The 10,352-nt window shown below is 47.4% G+C and overlaps 1 pseudogene; it reads right to left on the minus strand.

The window, feature by feature from the left end:
* Positions 1-2,260: 2,260 nt before the first annotated feature.
* On the minus strand, positions 2,261-3,000 carry LOC124963450 (60S ribosomal protein L7-like; annotated as a pseudogene).
* Positions 3,001-10,352: the final 7,352 nt, after the last annotated feature.

The raw sequence follows: 10,352 nt of genomic DNA on the forward strand, positions 1-10,352 counted from the left end.
TTATCTGCTTTTCTGCACCACAACCTTCCACCATGATATTCTGCTTCACTTTGATCCTCAAGGAACGGAGCTGGCTGTCTGTAGACTGAGACCTCTGAAACTGTGAGCCCCCAAATAAACTTTTTCTCCTCTAATTGTTCTTGTTGGATCTTTTGGTCACAGCAGGGAAAAAACTGGGTAAAACAATGATTTTGAGTTCAGGAGCTAATCAAAAGTTACGCATTACATTTGATTGTGTTTCTTCAGGCTCTTTTAATCTGGAATATGCTACCTTGCTTTTTGTGGGTGTTGTGACACTGACTTGTTACTGATGCAGTCTAGAGCACACCCATATTGACACTCATTGTCCTTCATCCCAAGTGGTGTGGAGACATGGTCTTGGCAGAGGTGCTCATTGGCAGGTGATGACCAGTGCATTTGCTTTCTCTTCCACAAATAGGAGGCACGTCTTACTTTGAGACCAGGGTGATATTTTTCAAAGCATAAATGTAACTGCCACCTTCCACTGCTATCAGAGTGAGGAGCCAGGTCCTTTGAACAGCTCAGGGCTGACCTCTCACCAGGCCTTTACTCTTGGTTCCACACACCTGCATCTACTTTCTTCCTATAGACTTTCCAGCTGGTTATTTCTCACTCACCTTCACCCTCCACACCTCCCATACCCAGTTTCCCCACCTGCCCCTCAGAGTTGCACTTTTTTTATTTGTGTTGAGTTCATTTGATATGTCTCCCCCTGGCTGTGTTCTATCCATGGTGCAGAATTGGAGGGAGAGGGTGGGGGACAGGACCTCATAGCACTCAAATCAGCAGCACTTCTTCAGTATGGGAGGAGGTGGGCCTGGAGGCTAATTTGGGTGTCCAGTGGGCAACCCAATACAGTGTCTGAGCTTGCGAGCCAGACTGTGGCCCTAAATACTGACGCTAAGACAGGTGCCAAAGATGATGATTAAAGGCAAGGGTGTGACCAAAGGGAGAAGATACCTTGGCCACAGTGGTGGCCTGCATGGTTAAGGCCTGAGGTGGTTTGGGATCTGTGGCCTAGGCAGGAGGGGCTATAAGCTAGCATCAGGTCATTGGGACAATGCAGGAGGTGCTGGATGTGGAGACTGGGGTCAGAGTACCCAGTGGCCAAACAGGCATACAGGGTCTGGGGAAGGCTCACAGGACTACAGGTCATAGACACACCTCTATGACATGCCTCCACATCCATTTCCTCAGCCACCAGGAGGAGGACTGCAGGCCACTCCCCTAACCCATCTCCTGCTCCATGGGACCATCCCCTCCTGGCTGGCCCAGCTTCCAGGCTCCTGGATGAAGCACCTCTCTTACAAGTGCCCTGTAGCCCCTCATCCTCGTGTGGAGCTCCTTGCCCAGAGGCACACATTACCTGCTAGCAGTAGTACCTTCCCTGCATTTCCTGGCCGGGTCTCTGCCTGATGCTCCCTTCCCACCTTCCACGCTGCCCTCTGCTCTGAGCTGACTGGTTGGTCTTGACCCAACCAGTGGTGACACGGCCAGTGCCTGTGGCTGTACAACACTCCTGCACTGAGTTAGGGGTAACCTGGGAGGTGGACCTGAAGGATGGATTAGAGTTAGGCAGCAGGTGTGGAGAGGAGACACAAATGCAGAACCTCAGAGGGGACTGGCCAGTGCTGTGGCAGAGAAGGGTGAAGACTGAGCATCCACCTGGGATACAGCAGGGACCTGAGCTGTCAGCAGGACCTCAGAGGAGGATGGGCTCAGAGCTTACCCAGAAGCTGATTGGCTGGGTTGTGGGCAGGAGGCACAGCAGATGGCTGGGGAGATACAGGGAGGTGGAGCCACAAGGAGGGGTGATAGAGTATGGGAGAAGGTTGTGCTGTTCCCATCAGCAGCATGCTTCTCTGGAGGACCTTCCAGCGCTGGCCTATAGCAAATGCTTTAACCAAATATATTTCCTTCATGCTCTCATTTAAAACTGTGCAGTTCTCATGTGTTGCTTTTTTTTTTTTTTTTTTTTTGGGTGCTGGGGATTGAACCCAGGGCCTTGTGCTTACAAGGCAAGCACTCTACCAACTGAGCTATCTCCCCAGCCCCAGTTCTCATGTGTTAAGTGGGGGAAACCGTGGCTTGAGGAGGTGAAGTGACTTACTGGGGACACACTTATTCAAGAAGGCCCCCATGTGACTCAGCAACCCATTCTTTTTTTTTTTTTTTTTTTAATTGAGAGCAGATACCGTTTTATTAACTGACCAGATTACAAAAAACCATGGTAGATACCTTAGTTCATCCTACTAATAACCCTATTGATCTGGTCTTCCCTGTTGCCAACATCTCCACCTTCTACAAAAGGTGGTGTTTTTCTTCATTCCGTTTCTTGGAGAAGATCATTTGCAGGACTACAGAAGTTATTTACTTCTTTGAAGTGTTTTCCAGTGCTGTAGATCTCATGAATCAGATCCTCCATGCAGATGATGCCATGTTTACCAAGAAACCATGCAATCAAAGCGTTATCCGTCAAGGCAATTCATCTCTTACTGATTTTGCCACATCCATACTTGTAGATTGGTTCATTCACTGACTTCAGGTTTGGGTACCCCCATGCAATATCTGTTCCACGATCTTCAGCATGTTAATTGAAGCCTTGTTGAGCTTAACGAAGGTGCCGTTGAAGATCTGGCGAAAGCAAAGAAGTTATAACATTTTACAAACCTTTGGGCTCAAACCATTGATGTCTCAGATCCTGATGACAAATGCCAGTTTGGGTTCTGCAGGTACGTAGAAGTTGCCAGCTTTTATCACCATCGTAGCCTTTTGAATCTCTGTTCTGTACATGTGCCTATATTCCTTGTGGTAATGCTTGACTTTTTCATAGATAAGTTTCCTCCTTGCCTTTCAAAGCATCTTTTGGGCAAACTTCCTCAGGTGCTTTACCTTCAGCTCTGCATAATTCCTCCGCTTTTTCTTAAGGGTTTCTGACACAGCAAGAACCTTTGTTTTCTTCTCTTTGGCACCTTCCATGGTTCTAGCTGGAAAAAAACAGCAGCCCATTCTTGAGTGTGTGGCACTGACTTGAGGTGGCTTAAGGAGGAGAGTAAGCTAGGGCGAGGGCAGGGAGGCCTGGGTCAGGTTCCAGTCCATTTGGAGCTACACAGTGGTCAAGACCTGTAGGAGGGTGTGGAGGGAGGAGAAAGGGCCAGATAGTGGCAGCAGGGAGGGGCAGAAGGTTGAGGGTGTTGTTAGAAAGAGGTGGCAGTGACATCACAGCCTCAAGAATCCAAGCAAGGGGCCTGGAGCTGGAGCTCACTGGCAGAGCGCTTGCCTAGCATGTGTGAGGCATTGGGTTTGATCCTTAGCCCACATAAAAATAAATAAGTGAATAAATTAAATAATCTTTAAAAAAGAGAGAATCCAAGCAAGGAGTGTACTGTGCCATACTTGAACTTGAATTTAGGGTATTCCCTGGCAGCCTGTGGCAGCCCCAAGCTCTGATGAGGTCTCTGGTGCAGGTATGCTTCATGCTGAAGGAAATACGGGCAGCCAGGGAGTCCTCCTCACTTAACACCTGGCTCCTCCAACAATGTGGGACCCAGGATCACTGCAGACAGGGTTGAGCCTAGTGGGCAGGCAACCTTCATGTGCTTTCCTTGTGACCATTCCCTCCACTGTCAGTTCTTTCCAGGAAGAGCCCAGCCATGGTGGCCAAGTCCCAGGTGAGCTGGCCTCTGGGTCTTTCAGCTTTAGCCTGGAGTTCCTCACCCAGCACACTCTTGGGGTTCAGAATAGAATCTTCCCTGGATCCAGGCCCACCTTGCTCTCTACTTCTTCCTACCAAGCTGAGCCGGTCACAGGACCTGGAAAGAGACCCCAGTTTTGAGGGTGCAGTATTTCCACAGTTACCCTTTCCCCTACCCACTTCCCTCCCCACCCAACCCTTTTCCCCAGCATCTCCCTGGAAGGCTGGGGGATGCACACACAGCCTTTTCCTGGACCCTCAGGTGGGGTGAGGCTTTCTGAGCAGCAAGCTCCTGTGATTACAGAACATGATGACCTTCAAGGATGTTGCTGTGTTCTTTACTCCAGAGGAGGCACAGCACCTGGGCCCCCATCTGAGAGACTTCTGCTGGGATGAGATGCTGGAGAACCAGCATACCCTGAGGGCTCTGGGTGAGTACCACATGGTGGTGCCTCAGGTTCCTGCACCCTGGTGCCTGGTCTCTGGGTGCTCTTGGTGCTTGGTAGACCAAACACCTCCAGTCCAAGTCGGTGCCCTTATTCTACAGGGAGTGCCCAGTAGACTCATCCTCTAATTCCTTTCCCTCCGGACCTCCACTGGGGTCTTCCTCCTCTATCATCCTAAGTGACCCTCAGGGTGGGCAGATTTGATTGTCTAGCAACGACAGTTATCTTCTTAGTCCGGACCTAGTAGGATCATCTCTCAGCTGGAGGAAGGGGAAATGCCATGGATTGTGGCCCTGTGGACCTCCCTGTACAGGTGAGTGACAGCAGGTTTCCTGGGGGAGGCACTGTACAAGCTACAAGTGATGCAGCATGGAGGGCAGGTGGCCCTGACTGTCCCTTACTGGCTCTCCTCCTGCCCCCATCCCTTAAGTACAAGTCCACAATGACACAATGTGCTGCTGCTCAGGTGAGATGTTCATCTTCTCAGTAACCAGGAAAGTGTCCACATGATAGGCCAATTAGGACTTGGGTTTTAGTATAAACAGAACATTGCATCGTGTCCACATTTGGAACTTACTGTTAGCAAGAGGACCGTCCATTCCTGTCACTCATTCCATCAACAAGTACAAATTGAGTGTACCACATGTGGTTATTCTTCTGAGTGCTGGGGTTTAGATTAAGCAAAACCAAGTCTTTGCATGGAATTTGACTTTTGGTCTGGGGAGAGCATTCCAACTGGAAAGGTATTCTCTGTCCTGACCCTGATGTCCTCTCATATTGTTGATTCCACATTAGGTTGTCAACTCCCAGAGGGCAGGGTCTCCACTCCTCACCCAACTCCATTCCTCACTAGGACCTGTGCCTGGCTCTCAGGAGACGCATGGCAGGCATTGTTGGAACGAGCCGTGTGCTCCTTTGTTTGTCAGCACTAAAGTGAAAAGCTGAAAGGAAGAAAAGCATAATCTGTATGGGTTCAGTGCTAGCCTGTTTTTGACATCCACCAGGGGACTTAGAACATGCCTCTTATGGGTAGGTGGGAACAACTCTACCTCCCTTCTCCTTTCACAGGCAAGCCTTTAATTTCCCTTCTTTGTTTTCAGATTCTCAAGTCGAGACAAAGTGTCACCATTTAACTCCAAAGGAAAAATCTTTTGGAACAGAATTAAAAGTGGTGACTCAGAAAGTTCCCTAAGAGGCAATCCAGAGGTGTTTGAGTCTCAACAAGCTTATAGGACTGAGGCAGGACCAGAGCATTCATGGAAAAAATCAGTAATGGGCAGGAGGAAGTTCTTTTCCCAAAAGAAAGGTCCCAAAACCAACATAGCAGAGAAAGACCAGAAATATAACAAATTGGAACGTGTGTTTCTGGGTACAAACATCAGAGGGATGGGCCAGGAGAAAGCACCAATGGATGGAGGTGGATAGCCAAAGTGTTCCAGGAGAGCCGTGCCTGAGTGGTCAGGTGACAGGTCCCAGGGTGTCAAAACCTGTGGATATCGTGTGAGAACAATGCAAGAACTCACACCTTACTTGGCATCAAGAAAATTCATGCTAGAGAGAAGCCCTGTGGATGTGTTCAGTGTGGGAAAAAATTCCATCCTGACTCAATCCTTAGTGGACATCAGGAAGTTCACTGTAGAGAGAAACCCTACCTGTGTAATGATTGTGGCAAGGGTATTTGTAGGAATTCAACCTTTTTTTAAAACTGCAGATGGACACAATACCTTTTTTTTTTTTTTCCTTTATTTTCAGGACCGAGGACCGAACTCAGGGCCTTGTGTGTGTTAGGCAAGCGCTCTGCCACTGAGCTAAATCCCCAACCCCTATTTTGTTTATTTTTATATGGTGCTGAGGATCGAACCCAGTGTCTCACACATGCTAGGTAAGCACTCTATCACTGAACCACAACCCCAATCCTCAAACCTTATTTAAAAACCCGTTGATACATACTGGAGAGAAGCCCTACAAATGTAATGAGTGTAGAAAAGCCTTTAATCAGAAAGCAAATCTCATTAAACCTCAGAGATCTCATGTAGGAGAAAAGCCCTTTGCATGTAGAGTGTGGGGGAGCTTCAGCCAGCTGTCACTCTTGACTCTCCATCGAAGATGCAGTCCGTGGAGAGGCCCTATAAGATGCGAAGAGTGTGGCAAAGGCTTTGGTCAAAGTGATCACCAAAGAATACAACTGGGGAAAGCCCTGTATGTGTGAGTGTAGGTGAGGCTTTATTCAGATGTCACACTTGATTTATCACCACGGAGCACACTCAAGAGAGAAGCCCATGCGTGCCACCAGTGTGGAAAAGCTTCGGTCAGAACTCCACCCTCATCAGACACCAGCTCTCCGGGGTGCAGAGCACATGCCAGCCAAGTGGATGCAGTAGGTCCATGGCATGAGCTGCCACAGGAGTTCAGGAGGAGCCTTCCCTCTGTGCCAGGGGAAGCGTCTGAGAATATAGTGCGAAGACAGAAAATGCCTTCTGCTAGCTCGTCAGGCAGTGTCTGTAGTTTCCTAGTGCAGGGCCTTGTGGGTGCAGTGGGTGTTGAGGAAGCATCTAGTTGGAGCTCACCCCTTACTGTGAGATGATCCACGTGGGTCTAACAGACAAGAAAGGCTTTGGTGCACTGTGGCAGAAGGCAGGCCTCCAGGCATCACCATTGCCAGCTGCTCCTTTGATCCCTGGCATGTTCTTGCCCACAGGTGGCTATGCCCTGTGGTGTGCTGGAATGAGGACAAAGATAGCCTTAGGAGAAGCCAGTGATCTGAGTGGCCTGATCCCACAATGCAGACCAGGAGAGAAGCAGGTTAAGAAGTGAGTCCCCAGTGTGGGCCACAAGAAAAGATGAAGCTATTTGGTGTTGGCCTAACCTTTATCCTGAACAGTGTGATAACCAAGGACTGCCTGAAAACTCTGGAGAGGAGGAACAGTTTCCTGCTGCTCTGTGCTAAGTCCCATAATTCCAGATATGTAGAATGGGCACCAGCCCTGGCTTCAGGCAAGATTCATGTTTTCTCAGAGAGCCACCAGTGGGGTACAGGCTGCAGAGAAAGATTTGTGCCAAAGTCGAGGATCTGTTTGTACAGTCTAGAAGTAATTTAATCAAAACAATGATACACAAGATCATTAAAGTAGAAATAAAGGTTGAAGATAAGACCAACTAATTTTGTGAGCTTCAAACCATAGATAAAACTCATGGTTATTTATGCAAAGTGGCCATGGAAAGTTTCCAATGGCTTTTCCCGTGGCACTTTTGGGACCTGGGAGGAGCTGTGAAATTGTCATCCTCCAGCTTCCTTTGTCAGCCAACAGTGGCATAGGCAGCCTAGCGTGCCCACCTCAGAGCCTTGTGGGCAGAGGTGCAGATGAGCAGCCACATCAACATGCCAGTCCTGGCCTGAGGGAGCAACTGTGGAAAAGAATGCAGGGAGGGTGGGTCTCTGAGTCCTGCTTGCAGTTCCTTGTACCTCGTGGAGAGCATCTTCAGTAGCAGTGGTCACACACAGGTGCCCCGCGTCACTGATGGATGTCTGTCACAATCCTAGGTGTCTGTTGCACACAGCCCAGGACTCCAGAGGACACCTCCTAGTGCTGCCTGTGCTGTGGGTCTTACGGTGGGGAGGGCAGGGTCAACTGGGGAATCGGGGTCAGGTGGACTCCATGAGGAAGGATTGGAACCTTGGTAGGGTGATGGTAAAAAGGGCCAGAAGGAACAGAGATGGAGATAGTAAAGGCTCACTCTTAATGCCAAAGATCAGGGGTGGCAGACCTTGGTCTGTGGGCTCAGTCCTGATGACTGTGGACTCCATGTGGTGTTACATATATATACATATATATATATATATATATATAATTTAGTTGTTGATGGACCTTTATGTATTCATATGTGATACTGAGAATTGAACCCAGTGCCTCACATGCTAGGCAAGCGCTCTACCACTGCGCTACAACCACAGCCCCAACACATAGTGTTTTTGAGCAGAAGGTTTTGGAGTTCAGCACCTTGGCCATCTCTGCCCATGGAGTGCAGAGACCCACTTGAAGCTCACTGCCTGTGCCTGCTGAAACCTCATGCCAAGTGCTGTGCACAGCCGTCTCTCTGGCATCCAGATGTGATACAGTGGCTTCTTTTGAAACTGCAAGTCTCTCCTTCCCTCCTTTCTTTGTTCCTTCCTTCCTGTTCTTTTTTCTACAGGGTTAGCCAGGTCCCAGGCTGGCCTTGAACTCCTGGGTTTAATCAGTCCTTCTGCCCCAGCCTCCAAAGTAGTTGAGACCAGGCACGTGCCAGTGTATCTGGCTAAAAGGTATACTACCCTGTGGTGGATGTGATTTTAATTGACATACCATGGTAGTAAGCTTTCCATTACTATAATAAATACCTGTGATAACCAACTTATGAAAAGGAAAGTTTCGTTATGGATCATAGCCTTGATGGTTTCAGTTCAGTTGATCCCACTGCATTTGAGCCTTTGGCAAGGCAGCACATCCAAGTGGGAGAAAGTAGTGGAGCAGAGCACTCACCTTGTGGCCAGGAAGCAAGAGAGAGGGTAGGGCCGGACTCCCAACAGTCCCCTTCAAGGGCATGGCCCCAGTGACATGAAGACCTCCAGCCAGACCCCATCCTCAACAGACTCTGCCTCCAACAGTGTGCCCTGCTGGGGAGTTTTTAGGGAACACATTCATTTGCTTTTGGTACTGGGAATTGAACCCATGGTTGCTTAACCACTTAGCTACATCCCCAGCCCTTTTTTATTTTTTATTTTGAGATAGGGTCTAAGGTGCTTAGGGCCTCACTAAATTGCTGAATCCAGCCTTGAACTTGCAATCCTCCTGCTTCAGCTTCTCAAGTCGCTGGAATTACAGGCATGTGCCACCACACCCAACCCTTTAGGGGATACTTAACAAACTGTAGCATGCAGTGTGGTGTAAGTCCCATTTAATTTTTGTATGCAGCTCTTCCTTAGCTGGTTCTTTGTTCCCAACTGCTGTGGCAGGTTGTACTCCCTGCGTTTTATTACGTGTCACCTACTGATGAGCTTCCACATTGCCTCCTAGTCTCCACTGCTGCAAATAAGGTTGTGCTGAGTATCTGCTTCCACAGGACCTATGTAAAAACTCCTTTGGGTTACCTTCCCGTAAAAGGTTGTTGGTTCACAGAATATTCCTGTGTTTAATTCCGCCATCCACCACCAGGCTGCCTGTTAGGGCTCCTTAAGCCACTCTCATCCCATCAGCAATGCCTGGGAATTTCTGGCTTGCCATGTCCTTACCCACACTGACACGGTTCTCTCGTTTTTTTTTTTTTTTTTTTCCAACCAGATGTGTAAACAAAGACACATCACAGTTGTTTCAGTTTCCCTTTTTCCAAGTGAATTTGATGATACCAGTACTATCCAGCCATTCCCTTTTTGTGGATTCCCATTTTTTTTTTTTTTAACTTTTCTACTGGAGTTCCTTTGTTTCGTTTTGTCTTGTAGATTCGCAAGAGTTCTTGTACATTCTAGATGTAAATAATTTTTCAGGTTTATATTGCATATCTTCTTGTTTACCGTCTATTAATTTTGCAATGACATCTGTTTAACAGAAATAAATTTAAAGTAACAATATAAGCTTTTTTTTTTTTTTTTTTTTTTTTTTTTTGCCTTGTGCTCTTTGGCTTTAGGAAGTTTTTGCTCTTTCCAGTGTCATCAGGATACTCTCTTGTGTTTTCTTCCATTTGTATTTGAATTTTACTTTTCATATTTATGTTTGTAATTCATTAGGAAATCAATTTAGTACGTGTAAGGTGTGAATCCAGCTTAACTTTTCTCCATGTAGCTACGCCAAAGAGAGTATATTAATCAATCTTTCCCTAGTATTATTGTTATTATTACTTTTTATTTTTCAGTACTGGGGATTGAGCCCAGGGTCCTCTACCGGAGTTACACCCACAGCCCTTTTTTTACATTTTATTTTGAGACAGGGTCTCATTAAGTTGCCCAGCCTTGCCTTGAACTTTGAATCCTTCTGCCTTAGCCTCCCAGGTAACTGGAATTATAGGTGTGCACCACCGCACACCTTAAAATCTTAAAATCTTAAAGGATTTCCATCTAAAGATTCTCAGAATTATTCTGAGAATAATGTATATAGGATTTTTTGGTACATATCCTCTATCTGTATAGTTAATAAATACATTTTCTTTCATAGTCTCAGGAT

Source organism: Sciurus carolinensis, chromosome 1 (genome assembly GCF_902686445.1).
Source record: "Sciurus carolinensis chromosome 1, mSciCar1.2, whole genome shotgun sequence".
In the NCBI taxonomy this organism is placed as follows: domain Eukaryota; kingdom Metazoa; phylum Chordata; class Mammalia; order Rodentia; family Sciuridae; genus Sciurus; species Sciurus carolinensis.